Raw genomic sequence first — 24374 nt, 5'->3', positions numbered from 1 at the left:
CCACCCACTCCATCCTGCCTGTACTCTCTTCTTCACCTCTCTTCCACACTCACCATTATTCTGAACTACTGATCTCAAGTATTTAAACTCATCCACCTTCACCATCTCTACTCCTTGCATCCTCACCATTCCTCTGTCCTCCCTCTCATTCATACAAATATATTCTGTCTTAGTCCTGCTGACCTTCATTCCTCTTCTCTCTAGAGCATATCTCGCTCTCTCCAGGGTCTCCTCCACTTGTTCCCTACTCTCACTACAGATCACAATGTCATCTGCAAACATCATAGTCCACAGGGACTCCTGTCTGATGTCTGTCAACCTGTCCATCACAATTGCAAATAAGGAAGGGCTCAGAGCTGATTCTTGATGTAATCCTACCTCCACCTTAAACACATCCGTCACTCTCACACTACCCTCGTACATATCCTGTACTACTCTTACATACTTCTGACACTCCCGACTTCCTCATACAATACCACAACTCCTTTCTAGGCACCCTGCCATATGCTTTCTCTAAGTCTACAAAAACGCAATGCAACTCCTTCTGACCTTCTCTGTACTTTCTCCATCAACACACTCGGAGCAAACATTGTATCTGTAGTGCTCTTTCCCAGCATGAAACCATACTGCTGATGACTAATCATCATGTCCCTTCTTAACCTAGCTTCCACTAGTCTCTCCCATAACTTCATGCTGTGACTGATCAGTTTAATCCCTCTGCACATCACCCTTTTTCTTAAAAATCGGTACCAAAACACTTCTGCTCCATTCCTCTGGCATCCTCTCACTTTCCAAAATTTCATTAAACAATCTGGTTAAAAACTCCACTGCCATTTCACCTAAACACCTCCATGCTTCCACAGGTATGTCAACTGGACCAACAGCCTTTCCATTCTTCATCCTCTTCATAGCTATCATTACTTTCCTCCTTGCTAATCCATTGCACTTCATGATTCACTATCCCCACATCAACCAACCTTCTCTCCCTCTCATTCTCTTCATTCATCAACCCCTCAAAGTACTCTTTCCATGTGCTCAACACACACTCCTCGCTTATAAGTATGTTTTCCTCATTATCCTTTATCACCTTTTCCTGCTGCAGATCTTTCCTACATCGGTCCCTCTGTCTAGCCAATCGGTACAGGTCCTTTTCTCCCTCCTTCGTGTCCAACCTTTCATACAACTCTTCATATGCCTTATCCTTTGCCACCTCTCTCTTTGCCATGCACCTCATCTCCTTATACTCCTGTCTACTTTCTTCATCTCTCTGACAATCCCACTTCTTCTTTGCCAACCTCTTTCTCTGTATACTGTCCTGTACTTCCTCATTCCACCACCATGTCTCCTTGTCGTCCTTCCTCTGTCCAGATGTGATACCAAGCACCTTTCTAGCCATCTCCCTTACTAGCTCTGCTGTAGTTACCCAGCCGTTTAGTAACTCTTCACTGCCACCCAGTGCCGGTCTTAAGTCTTCCCTGAACTCCACCTCATAATTACCCTTTTTCATTTTCCACCATTTGATCCTTGGTGCTGCCCTCACACTCCTCCTCCTCTTCTTGATCACTAACGTCGTCCTACAAACCACCATCCTATGCTGCCTAACTACACTTTCCCCGGTTGCCACTTTACAGTCTCCAGTCTCCTTCAGACTGGCCCTCCTACATAAGATATAAGCCACCTGTGTGCATCTTCCTCCACTCTTGTATGTCACCCTGTGCTCCTCCCTCTTTTTAAAATACGTATTCACCACAGCCATGTCCATCCTTTTTGCAAAATCCACTACCATCTGACCTTCTGCAGTCTTTTGTTTAACACCATATTTACCCATCATTTCCTCATCCCCTCTGTTCCCTTCACCAACATGCCCATTGAAATCTGCTCCAGTCACCACTCTCTCACCCTTGGGTACAGTCATCACCACTTCATACAACTCACTCCAAAATTTTTCTTTCTCCTCCATCGCACACCCAACTTGTGAAGCATATGCACTAACAACATTCATCATTAGACCATCAATTTCCAGATTCATAAACATCACTCTATCCGACACTCTTAGAATACTGTTCCTTCAGGATAACTCCTACGCCATTTCTCCTCCAATCCACACCATGACAAAACAATTTGAACCCACCTCCTATACACCTAGCCTTACTCCCCTTCCATCTGGTCTCTTGCACACACCAACCTTCCTTCTGTCCATCATATCGGCTAGCTCTCTCCCTATACCAATCATACTGCCAACATTCAAAGTTCTGACCCTCACTACCATAGTTATAGCCTTTTTCCTCTCTTCCTGCCTTTGGCCATGCCTTTCCCCTCTTCTCCTCCGGCCAACAGTAGCCCAATTTCTGCCAGCACCCTGTTGGCTGACAGTACTGGTGGCGGTCGTTGCTAACCCGGGTTACGACCGATCCGGTATGTAAATATTTACTGCTGTCCGCATGAATGATTTGGCAAAGTTTTATGCCGAATGCCCTTCCTGACGCAACCTTCCCCATTTATCTGGGCTTGGGACCAGCACAAAGAAATGCACTGGCTTGTGCATCCCCGGTTACCGAAAATACCCTACTTGTGGTAAATCCACAATTAAGGGGGAACCAGGTCATATCCCCTTTGCAGATTATCTGTGTTAAATTGGGATATAGTTTCACACCACAGTCTTACTCTGCAGGCATTCCATATTCTGTCAGAGCAAAATCGTGTGGCAAATAAGCTGTGCAGGCAAGGGCAGACCCTCACAAATGGAAGCTAGATCAAGGGGGTCATTCAGTATTTGATCCACCTCTGGGGTATTCCATAAAACCTATTTACTTCTTCTCTTAATCTAATGGCAAGATTCTGCTCCCGGAATCCATGGCATCTCCAAGGCATCTGCCTTTTCTTTTTCTCAGGCAGGAATGTTCTTATTTGCATTTCTACCCTTTCCACTGATGTCCAGGGTACTTCTGAAGTTTCAGAAGGAATCCCCCAAAGTCATTGTGGTGACTCCCTTCTGGCCCAGGCAACTATGGTTCTCCCTTTTGAAAATGGCCATAGGCAGTCACTTTGAGGTTCCTCTCAGACAGGGTCTACTCAGAAAAACAGGGTAACACACTACAACCCTAATTGGCTTCTTTTGACTGCCTGGATGATGGGGTCTTTTCCCTTTAGGGATCCGTTTACTGATGGAGTGGAGCAGGTACTGATGGAGGTAAGAAAGCCTTCTACTTGAAAATCAGATATTAGTAGATAGAAACGTTTTTCTTGTTGGTGGCAACAACATAATCAGCACCCATTCTAGTTGTTCTCTGGTTTTACAATGTTTTGAGTTACTCTGCTATGGCCATTCTTACTCCTCTATCCAGGTTTTTATGGGCCATTTAACATGGCTGCCCATGGATCCTCCTCTTTCAATGCATTCTCATGTCAAAATGTTTTGAAAGGGGGTTTGCATGAGGCCCCCCAAGAAAGTTAGTGGCCTGTACTTGTGATCTTAATTTTGTGTTAGAGAAGCTAACACTTGCTTCAGTTGAACCAGCTAACCTGGCTGACTTCAGGCTTTTAACATAGAAGCCTGTTTTAGTCACTACACTGACCTCTGCAAGCATGGTATCTGAGCTGCAAGCTCTTACAGTAAGTCAACAATATCTTATCGTCCACAAGGGCAGGGTTTCTGTGAGAATCAGTCCTTCATTTATGCTTAAAGTGGTATCAGAGTTTACTTTAAGCCATACTATCCATCTCCTCATTTTCTTCCCTGAGCCTAAAAATGGAGAAAGAATACTCCTTACCTTGGATATCCACAGTCATCTTTGGTACTGCCTTAAATAAGTAAATCTTTCAGATCAGTTCATTTCTTATGAAGGTAAGAAAGGGCAACCTGTGTCTAAACAAACTTATTTCCACATGGTTATCTAAGGATATTTACCTTTACTGTTCACCACAACAAAACTATCTAGGCAGGCTCAAGTCCCACTCTGTCAGGGCATTTGCTTCACCTGTGGCTTTTTGGAAAAGGTTGAATTCTAAGTATACTAGAAGCTGCATCTTGGTCCTCAGTACAGTCATTTACAGAGTGCTGTAAGCTTGATTTCCTCTAGTTCAAGATCAGGTTTTGTTAGGACCATCCCCCAGGGGCTCCTAGCCCCTTCCCACCTTCCAAATATAGTAAACTAATATAATCTACCCATATAAATAAGGCTACTGCAGCAGTGATCAGTATGATGAACATAGTCCAGCTCTGTATGTAAACTTACCATAACAATAGATATCATAGGAGCTTACAAGGCTAATGGCCCTGAGGCCCTACAAGCCTAGCCATGTTTTTCCAAGTGGAAAGTGCCCTGAAGCTTTGGCAGCTGGCCAGCTGTTGTATCCTATGCAGGACGTAGCCCACATGAGGAAAGCTACTGCCACAGTGGTCAGTTGAACATCTACTATTATAAGTTTACTTAATTTATCTGTTGCCTACTATGTGCTACAACTAGTCCTAGTTTCACTGCAGTAGATAAGAATTAATGTGCCTTTGCTGCGTCTTTCAGCTGAACAGAACATTAGCAATGATCCCGTGGTGATTCCTCAGTAGCAAGTTGAAGACTCTTGTTAGTAGTTGTCTGTCCAGATGTTACACAAGGTCCAAAGTTTAACCTTCTGGTAAGTGTCATGGGTGACAAACCAATCAGGTTAGCATGACAGAGCACCAAGCTGCACAGTGGTACAAAATCTTAACTGAAGAGTTTCCCACTGAAATGGCAACCAGACCAGTCATGAACCCCCCCTCCCCCCTCCACATTGTCCAGTAAGTGACTGCTTGGCAGCTGTGTCCCTCTGCTCCTTCTCATACCATGAACAAAGTAGAAATAGTAATACCAAGCTGGTTCTTGAAAAAATGGTGAGCAGGTGGGTGTGTGTGTGTGTGTGTGTGTGTGTGTGTGTGTGTGTGTGTGTGTGTGTGTGTGTGTGTGTGTGTGTTAATATTCTAGGTATGGTATTGCGCATTTAATGGGTGAGAAATATGAAAGTGAAAGTAATTTTTAGCAACCTAAAGGAAGGACCTTCTCAATGAGTTTCTAATATTTACCAGTGTAAGCAGATGTGATGAGACTAGGAAGAATTTCTTAAACCAAATTTACATTGGGGTGGGCAATTTTGAGCCACTGTGTTGAAAAGCAGAACAATGTTAGGGGAATATGACATAATCGCAGATCAGTAGTACTGGCAGCTGACAAAAATTAAACAATTTCCTGTTCTGCTTACCGTGAAAAAAATACTGCTTCGCTCCTCTTGCAAATAAGCAATATTTAATCATTTTACAGTCAGCAATACTTTTTGCAAATCCCTTTTCCAACATGTTCAATAGAAATCTAAGTTTTGTCTTTTTGGCTTTTCCCGGTTAGGGGTCACCACAGTGGAACTCCGGTCTGCTAATGATTGGCAGTAGATTTTTATGGTGCAGAGTTGCCAGCCCGACGCCCAACCTTCAGCGAAGGCATGCCCATTCACGTATGTCTTTCCAATGCTACTCTACCGCGGGGAGGACATGCAGACTCCACACAGAAGGCACTCCAGCCTAGAATCGAACAGGAGAACCTCTTGCTGTGAGGTAACAATGCTACCGCTGCACCACCGCGGCTGTTTAAACAGAAATCAAAGAAGTGGCCCTAATCTGTTTTTCATAATATCATTCTAAACAATTGTCATTTTTTTCAGTTTTTTTATCTTGATTATTTATGTTGCCTTATGTTAGTCTACTTGTAGGTCATATTGGATTTTTTTTTATATTTCCCTACAGTTTTAAGGAAGTCATTAATTTTCCTTGCACCTTAACATTTTTGCCTCATCTGTTTTCTTTCTTACTGCTTTGTCAGAGCCATGGCCTAAAGTTAAACGCCAAGAAATGCATAGTCATACCCTTCGGGAAAAACAAGGTTACCCCTAGCTACCATATAGGTGGCAATCCACTGAGCACAGAAGAAGTCATCAGGGATCTGGGGACCCAGGTTGACAGTAGCCTTTTGTTTGACACTCATGTTGCTAAAGTAGTTAGGAAAACCTTCTACATTGCCCACCTGATCATGACGGGATTCGCATCTAGATCAAGGGAGGTCATCGTCCCCCTGTACTCATCACTCATTAGACCTATGATTGAGTACAATGCCCCATTCGGAATGTATCTGACCCGACACCTGCAGCAGCTGGAAAGGCCCCAAAAGTTCCTCACCAAAAGGATAAAGGGTCTCAAAAATATGTCTTATGCTGCCTGACTGAAAGAACTCCAGCTCTATTCAGTCTCATACCGCTTGCTCAGAGGTGACCTGTGCCTGACATATAAGGCCATGTCAAACCCAGATTTGATGAATATGCTTCACCTCAAAAATCTAGATCCCTCAGAACCACAAGGGGAGACTTAAACCTTGATACGGTTATTAATAGAACGTGCTGGAGGGACAGATTCATCACCCAGAGACTCCTATGCTGTGGAACAAAAATCCCAGTACATGTGAGGCAGAGCACCTCGCTGGCCTTGTTCAAGAGGAATCTTGACCAATGGATGGGAGATCGCAGATATACCCCAGGGATTACTTCAGTGTCACTGCTTGACAGAGGCACAGCAAAATAATAGGCATAGTTTTATTCAAACTAAAGGGGTGGCGAAAGCCACATAACTATGGGCTAGGCTTATAAATGCCCTTGGGCAGATAGCCTAGTATGAACCTATGAACCTATGACTGTTTTGCATATTGCTGCTGTTTTGAATACCCTTGCTTGCTTCCTGCACTAAAAAATGTTTTTGTTTTTTCACTGAGGGTGTTAAGTGCAGTTATTGGCACCATAATAGTGGTTTTGTCCTTTTGCAAACTGTACTCAAAAGTTCACTAGTTGTGCTGTTTTATTTTTGTGCTGCTGCCTCATCCTCCGAAACAATCACCTCAGATGTCAAGTAAGAAAGATATGTGCAATCAAAGGCATGTGGGCACCTGCCAGGAGCTCACCACCCCAAATACTGATGAAGATAAGGTGGTTAACCCAGCATTCTCCCAGATGACCCCAGGTTTAGGGATGACATTGAAATAAAGTAGATTACTAATTCACTCCGAAGCAGCTCAGAAAATGCTGACTGCTTACTTCCACCTTAGGTTCAACGGTGCAGCCTGAGCTTTTCAGATAATCCATTTGTAATACCATACAGAAAATAAAAGTTCATAACTCTTTAACCATAACAGCTAAACTAAAAATGTAAATAGGAAAGTTGTGTAATAGACACCGATCTTTCCAATGGTATAAATGTTGATATTGTATATCTAAGTCATTGTTAAATATTTGCCAAGGAATGCTGATGTTATGCATATTTTTACCTTTTTGGTAAAACAAATCACATTATCTTAGTGAATATACCATGTAGACCCATACAATTTGTAGTTAGTTTGTGTGGATGTCAGCTTTAAAACAATACCTTAGCCATTACTGTGTGATGCTCCTTTACTGAGATATTCACAGAAATATATCATATTTCTCATAATCTGACAAGACATATCACCTGTAGCAGACAATGGCTACATATCGACATACATGTGTGGCTCAGTGTCGTCTTCAAAATGATTCACCTGGGATATCTGTACAACATACAGATACAATGCTTATAATGAGGTTTTATTCAGTATTAAGTTCCCTAGCACACTTATTCACCAAAATATGAAAACTATCATAATCTTCATAATCTGAGTCTGAACATTTGGGTACAGCATACGATTGCAGTTGTTGTGTTGTAAGTAGCGAATGAGGTTTTCATAAAATTTAATGGTTTTCCTTGCCATAGCGGTCCTACTTGCTCATGGCTGTTTTCCATCCTTTGTCACTAGGTGCATGTTGCCAGCATATCCTATATTGCTGACATCATGCCATTATAGAGCTCAAGTCAAGAGCAGGTCAATCCCACCTTCATTTAAGTGAACTCCATTACTTCTGAAAAGGTGAACAACTTCTGCAGAGATGCTGTTATGGCTGATTGTTGATCCACCAACCCTATGCATCAAGCCATGCATGAACCCATTCTGTAACTGTCTGGCCTTGTGCACTGCCCACTGGATATTTGCATTTCTCCAGCTCTGGTGAGGAATTATGTCTCGTCACACAAAATGACAATATGGCCACCACAACTGCATTTGTTCAAAAATCATCATTCCCTCGAATGTGCAACACAAGAATGTCAGGCTCAGGGCAGATGGAACACTTCCCTTCCAGCAACTGCAGGAGTCCACTCCAATGCACACCTCTCTTTTGTAATCCAGTGCATCTTCATACTAGATGTGTGGAAGCTCAGGTTGTAGTATTTGTCACTCCTGGAAACATGGATGGCAGCCCAGTGAATGTAAGAATGGTCACACACCCACAGCCTCACTTGCCATTCCCCTGCTGTTGAAGCCATGTCACTGTCAAAAGGAAGAAGCACCTGCACAGGGAAGAAATGCATATAGGTTACTGGTGATGGTTGGGAGATGTATTGGATTACTACGGCAAGAATGGTAACACATAATATGCGTTACCATTCTGCATGAATGGATACTGACAAAGGGCTACAGAAAGGGCACATTTAAAGAGGAAAAAGCAGGGTTAGGATCACCACTCCACTAATGCACCCAGAACAGGCATGGGACTTCATTGGCACTCAAGGGCATCTGAAGTGTCCCATACCAGTGCCGGCTACCCACTCAGAATATTGATACCGGCACTGTCCCATGACTTCCTTCAGTGTCAGCTGTCTGCCATACCTCTGCATGTGCATTCATCAAGGGGATAACGACTTTTAGTAATATGAATAACTGTGGCAGCCGCTGAGGGTTTTACCTGACAGGTGATAACTCATTGTATACTGTACTGCACATACTGTAAATTAATAATGCGATGATGACTTGCATTTCATTGCTGGAAGGTTCTGCATATTCAGACAAAAGTGGTGATTGCTGCACAGAATCTGTTAAACAGATATTCATTACATTCCTGATGTAGGTGTAATGTAAAACTGAGTCATTGCCATCTGAGTAAATCAGTAAAAGTTGTAATACCATTTATATCTTCTGTATTACCTGCTGTAGCCCCAACAAAAATGAAAGAACACTGGCTTTTACTGTACAGGACTGCACAAGAATTGACAACATGTATTTGAACACACAGGAGTAAAAAGAGAGATGCCCAGCATATCTATTCACCATTCTCAGTTGAATGGCTAGGCTTACATGGGCTATAGTGGTCATTAGCTTATGAACCATATACAGATTGCCACACTTGTTATTTAAACACTTAAAATTTGTTGTGATACAACACAGAACCACTCAAATAATCCAGCTCTGACAAAACAATACGAAAAGCAAGTGACAAAACAGTGGAAATGGTAATGCAAGTCTTAGCTTGCTCATAGATTGAGGTAAGCATTGTGCAACTGCGACCCTTAGCTAGCAGAGGAGATGACAAAAAAAAAAGTAGACCAGGAAAATTCAGCAAGATGCAAGAACCTGAAATTAATGGGAATACCAGAGGTGGGAAAGCAATGACTGCAAACAAAAAAAAAAAGGATCAAGGGAACTGTTTCCAGTATCTAAAAGATAGCAATGTTTACATGAAAAAGCAGAACTGATAATTGAGGAGATACAGGCACACCATGAACTTCTTTCCCTGTCGTGGCATTATCCAACAAGCAACTCAGCTTCATTGCTCACAACCAGAGGCTAGACAGGCAAACGGGGTCTATGTCATATAATCGAACTTCCAAAGTTTTGAACACCATATGTTTGAAATATGACAACATTGAAACCTCAGAAGAGCGAATTTTTTCCCAGGGAAAAAATTCGCTGTTCAGAAAAACACAGGCATACCAAAAACATAATAAACCTACACTACACCTTACATACACAACTATCTATGCAGTAACCTTAACCTAAGCCCTAACCCTAAGGTCCGTCACTATCGCACACTTACCTTACCCGCGCCCTAATCCTAAAGTCAGTCACTATTGTACACTTACCCGCACCCTAACCCCAACGTCCGTCACACACACACACTTACCTTAACCCGATCCGTAACTTTCGCACCACAGTACAGAAAATGTTGAAGCCATGGAAACAGCCAACCAAATTCTTTCCCTGAGGAAGAATTCGAATTTCCACAGCTTCAGCATTTCGGTTTTTCAAACTTACCCTTTCGAACTTCAAGTATTCGACATTTAAAATGGTCGATTAAATAACAGGTACCCGGCAAACGTTAATTAGTTAAGGATATTACAAGGAAACTATATATATATATATATATATATATATATATATATATATATATATATATATATATATATATATATATATATATATATATATACATATACACAATATGTAATTTAGTATAACTAATTAAGCAACATTTTTTGGGGAGATAAAAGGATAACTGGTATATACACACACACGCGCACACACACACTAGTATTTACCTATCACATAGCTAAAAAGGGAAGGCTTGATGGTCAGCAGCCATAAAGATAAAGCTTACAGAAAAAAATGTCAGGGTGAAACTGTATGCAAAGCCAATCTGTGATACAAGATGGTGTGAATGCACTTAAAAGGCAATTCACCATCAATAATACACAGTATTTCCCACTGTAAGAAAGCCTATCAAATTGCACTTTGTCAGTAATTGCTGTGCTATAAATGTTCTGTACCTGTTTCACAAACGTGTGGAGCCCCCATGGCAGTGATGCTGTTTGTATACAATATTACGGTATATAGGTCAGCACTGCCGTCCCGAAGGGAAGGGGTCAGACGCTATATTATTATCTGGGATTTCTAGTGTGTGCGAATTTCACAGCCACTACCCAACTATGCATGCACAAGCGTTTTTTTTTTTTTTTTCTTCATTTCATGAATCCTAACCTAGATGATCACCTGCTGTTTTCTGAAGGCAGGCACAACTATTCTGCAGATGGCTGGTTTAATAGTAGCTGTTACCAAGTACGCAAGGAATTATGGGGAGTAGTCATTGCTGAAGTGCACTAGTTGTTTAATGATATGCAGAGATGCTCAAAATCCCTGAATGTAGGGTATCTTGTCAGAGAATAGTGCTAAAGTAAATGTAGAAAAAAAATCTGCAATCCTTTTAAAAAAAAGTGTCAGAGGACTAGGAATCAGAGTGGAACTTCAGCAATAGTGATATAAATAATTCACAATCCTAGCCCTATGATTTACTGAATAAGTAACATAAACACATGACAAAATACGTCTTTCAGAGCACGCTGTGATGCAATCTTTGCTTTGCAGGATTCTACCCACAGGTTATGACTGCAGCAATGTGAGACGAAGAACATAGTACAGTTTTGTACCTACCATAAATGTAGATGTTCGAGGATCCACATTGCTGCAGTCCAATCTCCTCCTTCCCTCTGTAGTTTAGGGTTGCTGTGTTGTTTTTGGGGTGATTATTTTTTATGTAATTTGTGGTTGGGTATTTTCTATGTTTGGCTATGGCCTTTCCTTTTTTAGGCCTTCTGACATCTGGGGCAAGAAAGACTGAGGATATGGCGTCGGTCATGCGCTTTAGTACCACTGCGTACTGACGTCGAATCTGGCGACTATGACCGACGCCAGCCTAACACTTTGGTATTCGGGCCGACCGAGGACAGCGGACTACCCACAGGTTATGACTGCAGCAATGTGGATCCTCGAACATCTACATTTATGGTAGGTACAAAACTGTACTTTTTGTCTTTTCGGCTTTTCCCGGTTAGGGGTCACCACAGTGGAACTCCGGTCCGCTAATGATTGGCAGTAGATTTTTATGGTGCAGAGTTGCCAGCCCGACGCCCAACCTTCAGCGAAGGCATGCCCATTCACGTATGTCTTTCCAATGCTACTCGACCGCGGGGAGGACATGCAGACTCCACACAGAAGGCACTCCAGCCTAGAATCGAACAGGAGAACCTCTTGCTGTGAGGTAACAATGCTACCGCTGCACCACCGCGGCTGTTTAAACAGAAGTCAAAGAAGTGGCCCTAATCTGTTTTTCATAATATCATTCTAAACAATTGTCATTTTTTTCAGTTTTTTTATCTTGATTATTTATGTTGCCTTATGTTAGTCTACTTGTAGGTCATATTGGATTTTTTTTATATTTCCCTACAGTTTTAAGGAAGTCATTAATTTTCCTTGCACCTTAACATTTTTGCCTCATCTGTTTTCTTTCTTACTGCTTTGTCAGAGCCATGGCCTAAAGTTAAACGCCAAGAAATGCATAGTCATACCCTTCGGGAAAAACAAGGTTACCCCTAGCTACCCTATAGGTGGCAAGCCACTGAGCACAGAAGAAGTCATCAGGAATCTGGGGACCCAGGTTGACAGTAGCCTCTCGTTTGACACTCATGTTGCTAAAGTAGTTAGGAAAACCTTCTACATTGCCCACCTGATCATGAAGGGATTCACATCTAGATCAAGGGAGGTCATCGTCCCCCTGTACTCATCACTCATTAGACCTATGATTGAGTACAATGCCCCATTCGGAATGTATCTGACCCGACACCTGCAGCAGCTGGAAAGGCCTCAAAGTTCCTCACCAAAAGGATAAAGGGTCTCAAAATATGTCTTATGCCTTGACTGAAACAACTCCAGCTCTATTCAGTCTCATACCGCTTGCTCAGAGGTGACCTGTGCCTGACATATAAGGCCATGTCAAACCCAGATTTGATGAATATACTTCACCTCAAAAATCTAGATCCCTCAGAACCACAAGGCGGGAGACTTAAACCTTGACACGGTTATTAATAGAACGTGCTGGAGGGACAGATTCATCACCCAGAGACTCCCTATGCTGTGGAACAAAATCCCAGTACATGTGAGGCAGAGCACATCGCTGGCCTTGTTCAAGAGGAATCTTGACCAATGGATGGGAGATCGCAGATATACCCCAGGGATTACTTCAGTGTCACTGCTTGACAGAGGCACAGCAAAATAATAGGCATAGTTTTATTCAAACTAAAGGGGTGGCGAAAGCCACATAACTATGGGATAGGCTTATAAATGCCCTTGGGCAGATAGCCTAGTATGAACCTATGAACCTATGACTGTTTTGCATATTGCTGCTGTTTTGAATACCCTTGCTTGCTTCCTGCACTAAAAAATGTTTTTGTTTTTTCACTGAGGGTGTTAAGTGCAGTTATTGGCACCATAATAGTGGTTTTGTCCTTTTGCAAACTGTACTCAAAAGTTCACTAGTTGTGCTGTTTTATTTTTGTGCTGCTGCCTCATCCTCAGAAACAATCACCTCAGATGTCAAGTAAGAAAGATATGTGCAATCAAAGGCATGTGGGCACCTGCCAGGAGCTCACCACCCCAAATACTGATGAAGATAAGGTGGTTAACCCAGCATTCTCCCAGATGACCCCAGGTTTAGGGATGCCATTGAAATAAAGTAGATTACTAATTCACTCCGAAGCAGCTCAGAAAATGCTGACTGCTTACTTCCACCTTAGGTTCAACAGTGCAGCCTGAGCTTTTCAGATAATCCATTTGTAATACCATACAGAAAATAAAAGTTCATAACTCTTTAACCATAACAGCTAAACTAAAAATGTAAATAGGAAAGTTGTGTAATAGACACCGATCTTTCCAATGGTATAAATGTTGATATTGTATATCTAAGTCATTGTTAAATATTTGCCAAGGAATGCTGATGTTATGCATATTTTTACCTTTTTGGTAAAACAAATCACATTATCTTAGTGAATATACCATGTAGACCCATACAATTTGTCGTTAGTTTGTGTGGATGTCAGCTTTAAAACAATACCTTAGCCATTACTGTGTGATGCTCCTTTACTGAGATATTCACAGAAATATATCATATTTCTCATAATCTGACAAGACATATCACCTGTAGCAGACAATGGCTACATATCAACATACATGTGTGGCTCAGTGTCGTCTTCAAAATGATTCACCTGGGATATCTGTACAACATACAGATACAATGCTTATAATGAGGTTTTATTCAGTATTAAGTTCCCTAGCACACTTATTCACCAAAATATGAAAACTATCATAATCTTCATAATCTGATTCTGAACATTTGGGTACAGCATACGATTGCAGTTGTTGTGTTGTAAGTAGCGAATGAGGTTTTCATAAAATTTAATGGTTTTCCTTGCCATAGCGGTCCTACTTGCTCATGGCTGTTTTCCATCCTTTGTCACTAGGTGCATGTTGCCAGCATATCCTATATTGCTGACATCATGCCATTATAGAGCTCAAGTCAAGAGCAGGTTAATCCCACCTTCATTTAAGTGAACTCCATTACTTCTGAAAAGGTGAACAACTTCTGCAGAGATGCTGTTATGGCTGATTGTTGATCCACCAACCCTATGCATCAAGCCATGCATGAACCCATTCTGTAACTGTCTGGCCTTGTGCACTGCCCACTGGATGTTTGCATTTCTCCAGCTCTGGTGAGGAATTATGTCTCATCACACAAAATGACAATATGGCCACCACAACTGCATTTGTTCAAAAATCATCATTCCCTCGAATGTGCAACACAAGAATGTCAGGCTCAGGGCAGATGGAACACTTCCCTTCCAGCAACTGCAGGAGTCCACTCCAATGCACACCTCTCTTTTGTAATCCAGTGCATCTTCATACTAGATGTGTGGAAGCTCAGGTTGTAGTATTTGTCACTCCTGGAAACATGGATGGCAGCCCAGTGAATGTAAGAATGGTCACACACCCACAGCCTCACTTGCCATTCCCCTGCTGTTGAAGCCATGTCACTGGCAAAAGGAAGAAGCACCTGCACAGGGAAGAAATGCATATAGGTTACTGGTGATGGTTGGGAGATGTATTGGATTACTACACACACATATATATATATATATATATATATATATATATATATATATATATATATATATGCATTACCATTTTTGGCTATGGCAAGAATGGTAACACATAATATGCGTTACCATTCTGCATGACTGGATACTGACAAAGGGCTACAGAAAGGGCACATTTAAAGAGGAAAAAGCAGGGTTAGGATCACCACTCCACTAATGCACCCAGAACAGGCATGGGACTTCATTGGCACTCAAGGGCATCTGAAGTGTCCCATACCAGTGCTGGCTACCCACTCAGAATAGTGATACCGGCACTGTCCCATGACTTCCTTCAGTGTCAGCTGTCTGCCATACCTCTGCATGTGCATTCATCAAGGGGATAACGACTTTTAGTAATACGAATAACTGTGGCAGCCGCTGAGGATTTTTCCTGACAGGTGATAACTCATTGTATACTGTACTGCACATACTGTAAATTAATAATACGATGATGACTTGCATTTCATTGCTGGAAGGTTCTGCATATTCAGACAAAAGTGGTGATTGCTGCACAGAATCTGTTAAACAGATATTCATTACATTCCTGATGTAGGTGTAATGTAAAACTGAGTCATTGCCATCTGAGTAAATCAGTAAAAGTTGTAATACCATTTATATCTTCTGTATTACCTGCTGTAGCCCCAACAAAAATGAAAGAACACTGGCTTTTACTGTACAGGACTGCACAAGAATTGACAACATGTATTTGAACACACAGGAGTAAAAAGAGAGATGCCCAGCATATCTATTCACCATTCTCAGTTGAATGGCTAGGCTTACATGGGCTATAGTGGTCATTAGCTTATGAACCATATACAGATTGCCACACTTGTTATTTAAACACTTAAAATTTGTTGTGATACAACACAGAACCACTCAAATAATCCAGCTCTGACAAAACAATACGAAAAGCAAGTGACAAAACAGTGGAAATGGTAATGCAAGTCTTAGCTTGCTCATAGATTGAGGTAAGCATTGTGCAACTGCGACCCTTAGCTAGCAGAGGAGATGACAAAAAAAAAAAGTAGACCAGGAAAATTCAGCAAGATGCAAGAACCTGAAATTAATGGGAATACCAGAGGTTGGAAAGCAATGACTGCAAACAAAAAAAAAAGGATCAAGGGAACTGTTTCCAGTATCTAAAAGGTAGCAATGTTTACATGAAAAAGCAGAACTGATAATTGAGGAGATACAGGCACACCATGAACTTCTTTCCCTGTCGTGGCATTATCCAACAAGCAACTCACCTTCATTGCTCACAACCAGAGGCTAGACAGGCAAACGGGGTCTATGTCATATAATCGAACTTCCAAAGTTTTGAACACCATATGTTTGAAATATGACAACATTGAAACCTCAGAAGAGCAAATTTTTTCCCAGGGAAAAAATTCGCTGTTCAGAAAAACACAGGCACACCAAAAACATAATAAACCTACACTGCACCTTACATACACAACTATCTATGCAGTAACCTTAACCTAAGCCCTAACCCTAAGGTCTGTCACTATCGCACACTTACCTTACCCGCGCCCTAATCCTAAAGTCAGTCACTATTGTACACTTACCCGCACCCTAACCCCAACGTCCGTCACACACACACACTTACCTTAACCCGATCCGTAACTTTCGCACCACAGTACAGAAAATGTTGAAGCCATGGAAACAGCCAACCAAATTCTTTCCCTGGGGAAGAATTCGAATTTCCACAGCTTCAGCATTTCGGTTTTTCAAACTTACCCTTTCGAACTTCAAGTATTCGACATTTAAAATGGTCGATTAAATAACAGGTACCCGCCAAACGTTAATTAGTTAAGGATATTACAAGGAAACTATATATATATATATATATATATATATATATATATATATATATATACATATACACAATATGTAATTTAGTATAACTAATTAAGCAACATTTTTTGGGGAGATGAAAGGATAACTGGTATATACACACACACGCACACACACACACTAGTATTTACCTATCACATAGCTAAAAAGGGAAGGCTTGATGGTCAGCAGCCATAAAGATAAAGCTTACAGAAAAAAATGTCAGGGTGAAACTGTATGCAAAGCCAATCTGTGATACAAGATGGTGTGAATGCACTTAAAAGGCAATTCACCATCAATAATACACAGTATTTCCCACTGTAAGAAAGCCTATCAAATTGCACTGTCAGTAATTGCTGTGCTATAAATGTTCTGTACCTGTTTCACAAACGTGTGGAGCCCCCATGGCAGTGATGCTGTTTGTATACAATATTACATTATATAGGTCAGCACTGCCGTCCCGAAGGGAAGGGGTCAGACGCTATATTATTATCTGGGATTTCTAGTGTGTGCGAATTTCACAGCCACTACCCAACTATGCATGCACAAGCGTTTGTTTTTTTTTTTTCTTCATTTCATGAATCCTAACCTAGATGATCACCTGCTGTTTTCTGAAGGCAGGCACAACTATTCTGCAGATGGCTGGTTTAATAGTAGCTGTTACCAAGTACGCAAGGAATTATGGGGAGTAGTCATTGCTGAAGTGCACTAGTTGTTTAATGATATGCAGAGATGCTCAAAATCCCTGAATGTAGGGTACCTTGTCAGAGAATAGTGCTAAAGTAAATGTAGAAAAAAAATCTGCAATCCTTTTAAAAAAGTGTCAGAGGACTAGGAATCAGAGTGGAACGTCAGCAATAGGGATATAAATAATTCACAATCCTAGCCCTATGATTTACTGAATAAGTAACATAAACACATGACAAAATACGTCTTTCAGTGTGATGCACAGGCTGCAGCACTGAAGGCTGTTGATATTCATCAACTTTCAAACCAGGGGATCAGACTTGTATTTAAATGTAAAACCTAACTCTGCTTACCTAGAGATAAATCTCTTTTTGTCAGAGCTTAACGCTAAAGTAAGTTTAAAAAAAAAACAAAATGCAATCTGTTTAAAAAAAAAAAAGTTTGCGTCACCGGAACAGAACGTCAGTAAACAGTACTCCTCACTACACCTAGCAATAAGGAAATAATTAACTGACAATCCAATCCCTAAACAGCAAAAACAAAAAAAAAGTGTTTTCTCATACTGTGCCAAACTGCTTAACTAAACTGTCATTTGCACTGCTATTGTTTCAGGTTATTCAGAGCTTGAGTGATGAATCTTCCTTGCTGCAAGAAGCTTCGTTAAACACACAATGATTATGCTTTGATGAAGGATCCTGTACTAGCCTCTATGAAATCACTGTGTAAAGTTCTGTCAAAAGAGAATAGGATTGATGCTGCTGCAGGACCCCCTATTTATTCACCCCTGAGCAAAGAGTGGTTAGGTGCAGAGGCAGAGATGTTATGCTGTGGCTGCAGCAATCTGATTGCCTTCCACTGCTTGCTTCACCACTGGGGCCAGTGAAAGAATTTGGGCCAAGCAATGGTGTTTTCTACTGCCTGTAAATAGATATTGATTTTGGAGGGATTTTTTTTTTATACTTCTATTTTTTATTTTGCTTTAATGTAGGTGAACGGGGAATGCTAGTGTTTGTGTTCGCTATCACTGGGAAAGCAAAGAAAATCAGGGACACATCAGCTGGCTGTGAACAATCACAACCATAGGGCAAGCTGATTTTCTCAGGGGAAAAAAATCCTATGTAAACAATAGTTAACTCTACTGTAAAAATAAAGTTGAGAAGATCATTAAAGTTAAGGTACCTTTTCAATTTAGCAGTGAAGTTACATTGTGTTTGTGAATTTAGTCTTGCTCCTAAACAACCTCGGATGTAATGTGCCAGGATAGCTACCTCCTCAGGGAGTGCCCGGATGTAATCTTAGACATGCCTTGTGGTGGTACTCAGGGTTAATGAGTTAAGGGAATGGCCTAAAGAACCTGTGATCTCTGCGTAACACATCCTTTATGAGGCATTACTCTTGCTGCAGCCTTCTGTCTGAATGGTACTGCCAGTTGACATAATGGTGCATCTTGTCACCTGGACACCATAGGAAAATCCACATGTGTACTTATCCCAAGAATAACAGATTATCTTTAGAGTTCCAAAGCTTTGACCTGCTTAATAAAATCTGCCAAGCCCAACTACATTGTTTCTGTACTGACCCAAGTGTCCTGCTGTGCATCCCCTGGAGTGACAGAATGTAGGGCTGTGAGCAGGTTTAGGAAACATGTTTACAATGTATTCATATGTTGTGTGGTAAGTTACTTCACGTTACGATTTTTGTGCGAAACATATGTGATGAGCCAGTCATGAGAAAGTTTGCCTGATGGAGACATGTAGTGCAAGCTGCATTCCAGGTGGCAACCATGCCATCTGTTGCCAACCTTTTTGATGAGAACTGAAGAAAAATAAATAGCTGTATATTGCATTAGTCAGAAATGCAGACTGTCCCATTTGTGACCATGCCTTTTGTCCTACACAGTACCATTGTCATAGGGCTGAAGTATTTCATGGTAATGTATACTACAAGGGTGGGGGTCAGGAAGAGAATAACTATCTTTATCATGTGCATCCACCATCTCAAGTGAGACTCTTGCAAGTCAAACTTCTGTACACAGAGTAATGGGATACAACAACAGAGACTACTGAAACTTCAATTCATCTGACTAACTGCATGGTTACTCCATTTCTCAAGGTCCCTTCATTTTTTGAGATAGTGGTTCATTTCCTCACTTTTATTCAGAGGGCCAACACTGGGGAGAGGAAAAAAGGTAAATGGACATATTTCTCTATCTGGGTTACTTCTAAAGTACTGAAGCCTTTCACTGTTAAAGTAAATGGCAATCTCTAACTTTGGTCAAGGTTGCATTTCTTTGGTTTTCTTTTAAGTTTGCAATACTTTCCGTAGAATCACTTTACTTCTCTGACTTCTTGTTACTTCTCTAACTTCCTGTAAGGAAGTCTGTATCGCTTTGGGATTTAACATTTACTGAGTTGACATTTCCTCGGGGTTAATCAGCTGCTATGATGGAACTCTGATTGCATTCAGGAATTATTTCATTACTGCTGCCAATCTTCTATTCCTGATGCTCATAAGGATAGTTTCTTTGCAGATTAACCACTCAGCCAAACCTCAGTCAGTCCATTAACTTACAGTAATTTGGTAAGAGTAGAGGTAACAGATGCAAATATTTAACAAAAAAAAAAAACAAAAAAAAAAAAACGGTACAGGCACCAAAAGGAGGTCCACAAAGTCATGAACCAAGCAGTAGTCAGATTGATATGCCAAATTTATTTAATTCCTGGTCACTCTGATGTATCTGGATGTGTCATTTAACATATCTAGCATCTTGCTAGTATACAGGATACTGTCCATAAAAAACACCCTTCCCTCCTTGCAGCCTGCTGCATGACCCTGACATACCAATTTTTCCCTGAAGGATTTGATGATATCAAATTCTTTCTTGCTAAGGTTATACCTGCAACTCTGCCGCCTGGCAATGCTGTTTCTAATCTCCCTTTCTACTTGCACCTCAAAATTTCTCAACTGTGGGTGCAAGGGGGGATTTATGGTACTAGTTTTCTTGACTTCTGTATTAGTATTCCTGCTTTGATGTTCCCTGGAATAAAATTTCTAAATTCTTCCTCGGAAACAATTTTAAATAGAGTGTATCCGCAAAGCGTCCCTTACTTGTAGGAATGAATTTGAAGCCTTTTGAAAATATCTCAGAATGTTTACTAATGACATCCACTCAGCTATAATTGTAAATGCTAAAGTCATTAGATATATGACGTGGTCCTTCCACCACAATACTTTCCACCTCCTCCTGTCCCCCTTCACTGCATATTTCTTCTATTATCTCCTGCCGTTTGGGGGACCTCTCTGAAAATATTGGACCGGGATTTTTGTCTGTCCATCTGATCTCCTAAGTTCCGGAAAGTCTGCACTATCAGGACTATCTTGTTCTGGTCCCCTATTCATCCTGAAGTCATACTGTCCATGTTGTATCCCCCATGCATTATGGGTATTAAACCCTTTGTATCTGAACCCTTGTAAGTGACCATGTTCCCCACATAAAACCTCTACGTGGAAATGGGTCTTTCCTAGGGAAGGGATATGCCTGTTTCTGATCGCATTTCCTCAAATCCCTATCAATTTTCCCACATTTTCTTTTATATATCATGCTACATTTGCCCTCCACCTGTTTTTTAATCAGGTGATATTTCTTATTCTCCTCCTGAATGGAAAACAAGATCATTAGTCACGATATTATTTAAATGCTCAATATCCTCAAACAATTTATGCATTTACCTTTCATTTTCTTTAATTATAGCCCTCATTACTTCATGTCCACTACGATCAAAAATCTGTAAAAGTTCCTCGTGGACGGTAGAACCCTCTACCACATTGTTTGGGAATTTGTACACGCGCAAACCTTTTGGTACAATGCCCTTAGATGTGCAGTCTTTCAAATAACTGTCATCAATACCCAGGGATTTATATTTAAAAATTAAATCAGTAAGTTTTTTTATGTTGGTACCATATGTTTCATCTGTATCAGTCCCTCCATGTACATCATTCCCCAAAATGTCAATAACAATACCTTGGTAGTTTGAAAAGGAACTCTGTTGAATAAACCAACTGGCCATAGAATCTTAATTAGTCCACCCATGCACTGTGATGGTAGAGTGTCCGTTTTCTGCTGAAAACCCTCCATTCCGCGAACCGCAATTGCAGCCTCCATCAGTCCGTTGCCCAGACCCCAAATAACCATCCATATGGTCTTTGATCGATCCATTTTTACTCAAAGGTTTTGAAATAGCTCCGTTCCCATTCGGGACCCCGGCTCTCCTATCTCTGTGTGGTTTTGGCGCCCGGAATGATGTCACATCCTCCGCACGTATACCAGCCTGCCCATAGTGAATATCGGCGTCCTGATTGCAAGCTGGTGAAGGTATAGCCCCCGACCCACTCCCACATCTGGTAAACTAAAAACAGCCGAGAAATTACAGACATTGCCCTGCGAACTGGCTGACATCAAATGTATAAGTTAAGTTAGCTGCCCTTCCACTCGAGAAAGTCGCTCGTTAAAATCTTCAGTTTTCCATGCTTCCCCAATTGGGGAGCTATCACCAACCTCCATAAGGCCAGTAAACAAACAAAAAAAAATGAGGCAAGGTACCTGAAGATACTAATCACCAACAAAAAAGCAGGTACAGGCACCAAAAGGATTTCCACAAAGTCACGAACCAAGCAGTAGTCAGAAGGAACAGCCGTTTATTTAAAACATAGCCACAGTAGGTCTCATGGGAGGATCTTCAAGGTTTTTGTGCACCTTGGGGGATCCCAAAGATGGAAGGTTTTCTTGGCTTCTCCATACAAAGATGATTGAAAGTATCCTGACTAATAAGATCATTTTCTAGCATGTCATTCAAAGCAAAATATTTGTTGCATTGTACCAGTTTGGTAGTCCGCTCTGATTTTTTTTACATGGACAGAATCAAATCTGTCAGAAAAGATTTGCAATTGTTTATTTCGTTTTCTATAAAGTTAGTTTCAAAGTTTCCAAAATAATGATTTCCTGGTAGTTAACTCATTGCAATACATTTTATGAGAAATTCAGTAGACTTTTGTGTTCCATGTTTACAGCCCATTCAGCCATAGCAGTGGCTACTTTTCATGCCCATTTCTTGAATGCGTACTTGGGGGACATTTGTACAGCAGCTGTATAGGCTTCTTTGTGTGTGTTTATAAGACTGTACTGGTTAGCTGCAATCTCCTTAAAGATCATCATTTGAGTTCACAGATGTTAGAAGTATATTCCCATGAGGATTCTTTTGGGTCACTAGTCTACTGATATTGCGGATGTATCTCATCTCAGATATAAAAGTTATGTACTTGCCATCTGAATGAAGCAGAACCATTCTCAAAAATCCACCCTCCTTCCCTTAATAATGTATTCCTTCTGATCCACCTTATTGTAAAACAACAAAGTGATGGGGGAGGAAGATTGTTGGCAGAGTATTATGGATGAAAAGGTGAGGGATTTGTAGCATGGGAAAGTTTCAAATGCTAAGTTAACTAAATACCTGTAACTTTAATCCTGTTGGTTGATGGGTCTGCACCTGCTCATCCATATCAAAACTAGGAAACATTGTACAATACTGCAGTCAATATAAATAAATATAAAATTATACTGGAAATGTTTCATGCTAAAGGAGTAGATAGAGGATATATGAATGTAATAAATGAATTGTGTGGAAATTTGGTGTGTAGAAACTAGTTTCAAGATCCATGTCTACTCCATGCATAAAGAAATGCAGCCAATTTATATTTATGTAACTAGATGTGTTACAAAATCTGGTGTATATATAATACAAATTTTATTATACTGATTATTATGGTATGTAGTCATTGAAATTTTATTATAAAATGTATTTTAAATATTGATTGCATTAAATATGACACCTTGGAGCTTTTCTCCCTGGGCCTTCACTAAAACGGGCACTTGTGTCCAATCTAACTTTCCCAGTAAACTTGTCTTGTGTGTGTGTGTGCGGGTCTTGTGTGTGTGTGTGCGCGCGTGTCTTGTGTGTGTGCGTGCGCGCGTGTCTTGTGTGTGTGTGTGCGTGTCTTGTGTGTGTGTGTGTGTGTGTGTGTGTGTGTGTGTGTGGCGTGTCTTGTGTGTGTGTGTGTGTGGCGTGTCTTGTGTGTGTGGCGTGTCTTGTGTGTGTGTGCGTGTCTTGTGTGTGTGTGTGCGTGTCTTGTGTGTGTGTGCGCGTGTCTTGTGTGTGCGCGTGCGCGTCTTGTGTGTGCTTGGCGTCTTGTGTGTCTTGTAGCAGCAGCGCGCGCGTGTCGTGTGTGCGTTGTGTGTGTGCGCGCGCGTCTCTTTTGCACGCCTCGTGTACACGTGCGTCTCTCGTGTGTGCGCGCGCATGTCATGTGCATGTCGTGTGTGCGCATGTCGTGTGCGCATGCGCGTCGTGTGTGCGCACACGTCGTCATCTTGACAAAGCTCGGTATTGATCGAGTGAAAGCGCTTGATATAATGGATATATTGTGACATTTTTTGTGTGGTCCATTAAAGTGTTTACGTGCACCTTGTGGTTCCTGCTTTCTTTCGTTGTGAAAACCTTGAAGTTGTAAATTAAGTTTAGCTTCTGTAGATAGAGTATGGCCCGTTCTTGCTGTTTTCTGATTGATTAGTTATAACACTGTTTTCTTTTTGTTCTATTAAGAGTGAATTTCAATTCTAGGATATTGATTTAGGTGGGCATTGTTTTTGGTGAATAATTATGCTCAGTGATTGTGTGTGTGTGCAGTGAATAGAAAATGTTTTTTTTAATAAGCAATGTTAAGGCAAACTAAAGTTACCTTTGGAATTAAGGTTAATTTATGAAGACTAGGGTATTTTGGTGGTGCTGGTGTCTATTTGTGCAGTGTGTAAACTTTTACTACACTTGGGTGATGTAAACATGACAGTTTGGGGAAGTTTAAATTAGCTTTGGTGACATGCCAGGGGTGCAGCTGTGCTGTTCTTGATGCACATGAGCAGTTTAGC

General features: G+C 41.1%; 1 protein-coding gene across 1 annotated transcript in view; it reads left to right on the top strand.

The window, feature by feature from the left end:
- The window catches only part of LOC122797744, a 1403591-nt gene that overhangs the window by 831884 nt on the left and 547333 nt on the right, over positions 1–24374 (top strand). The gene's annotated exons all lie outside the window — the stretch shown is intronic.

Source organism: Protopterus annectens, chromosome 3.part1, assembly GCF_019279795.1.
Source record: "Protopterus annectens isolate FY-2018-M chromosome 3.part1, PAN1.0, whole genome shotgun sequence".
In the NCBI taxonomy this organism is placed as follows: domain Eukaryota; kingdom Metazoa; phylum Chordata; order Ceratodontiformes; family Protopteridae; genus Protopterus; species Protopterus annectens.
Note: the sequence above shows the minus strand (reverse complement) of the source record. Positions and strands in the feature narration are given on the sequence as shown.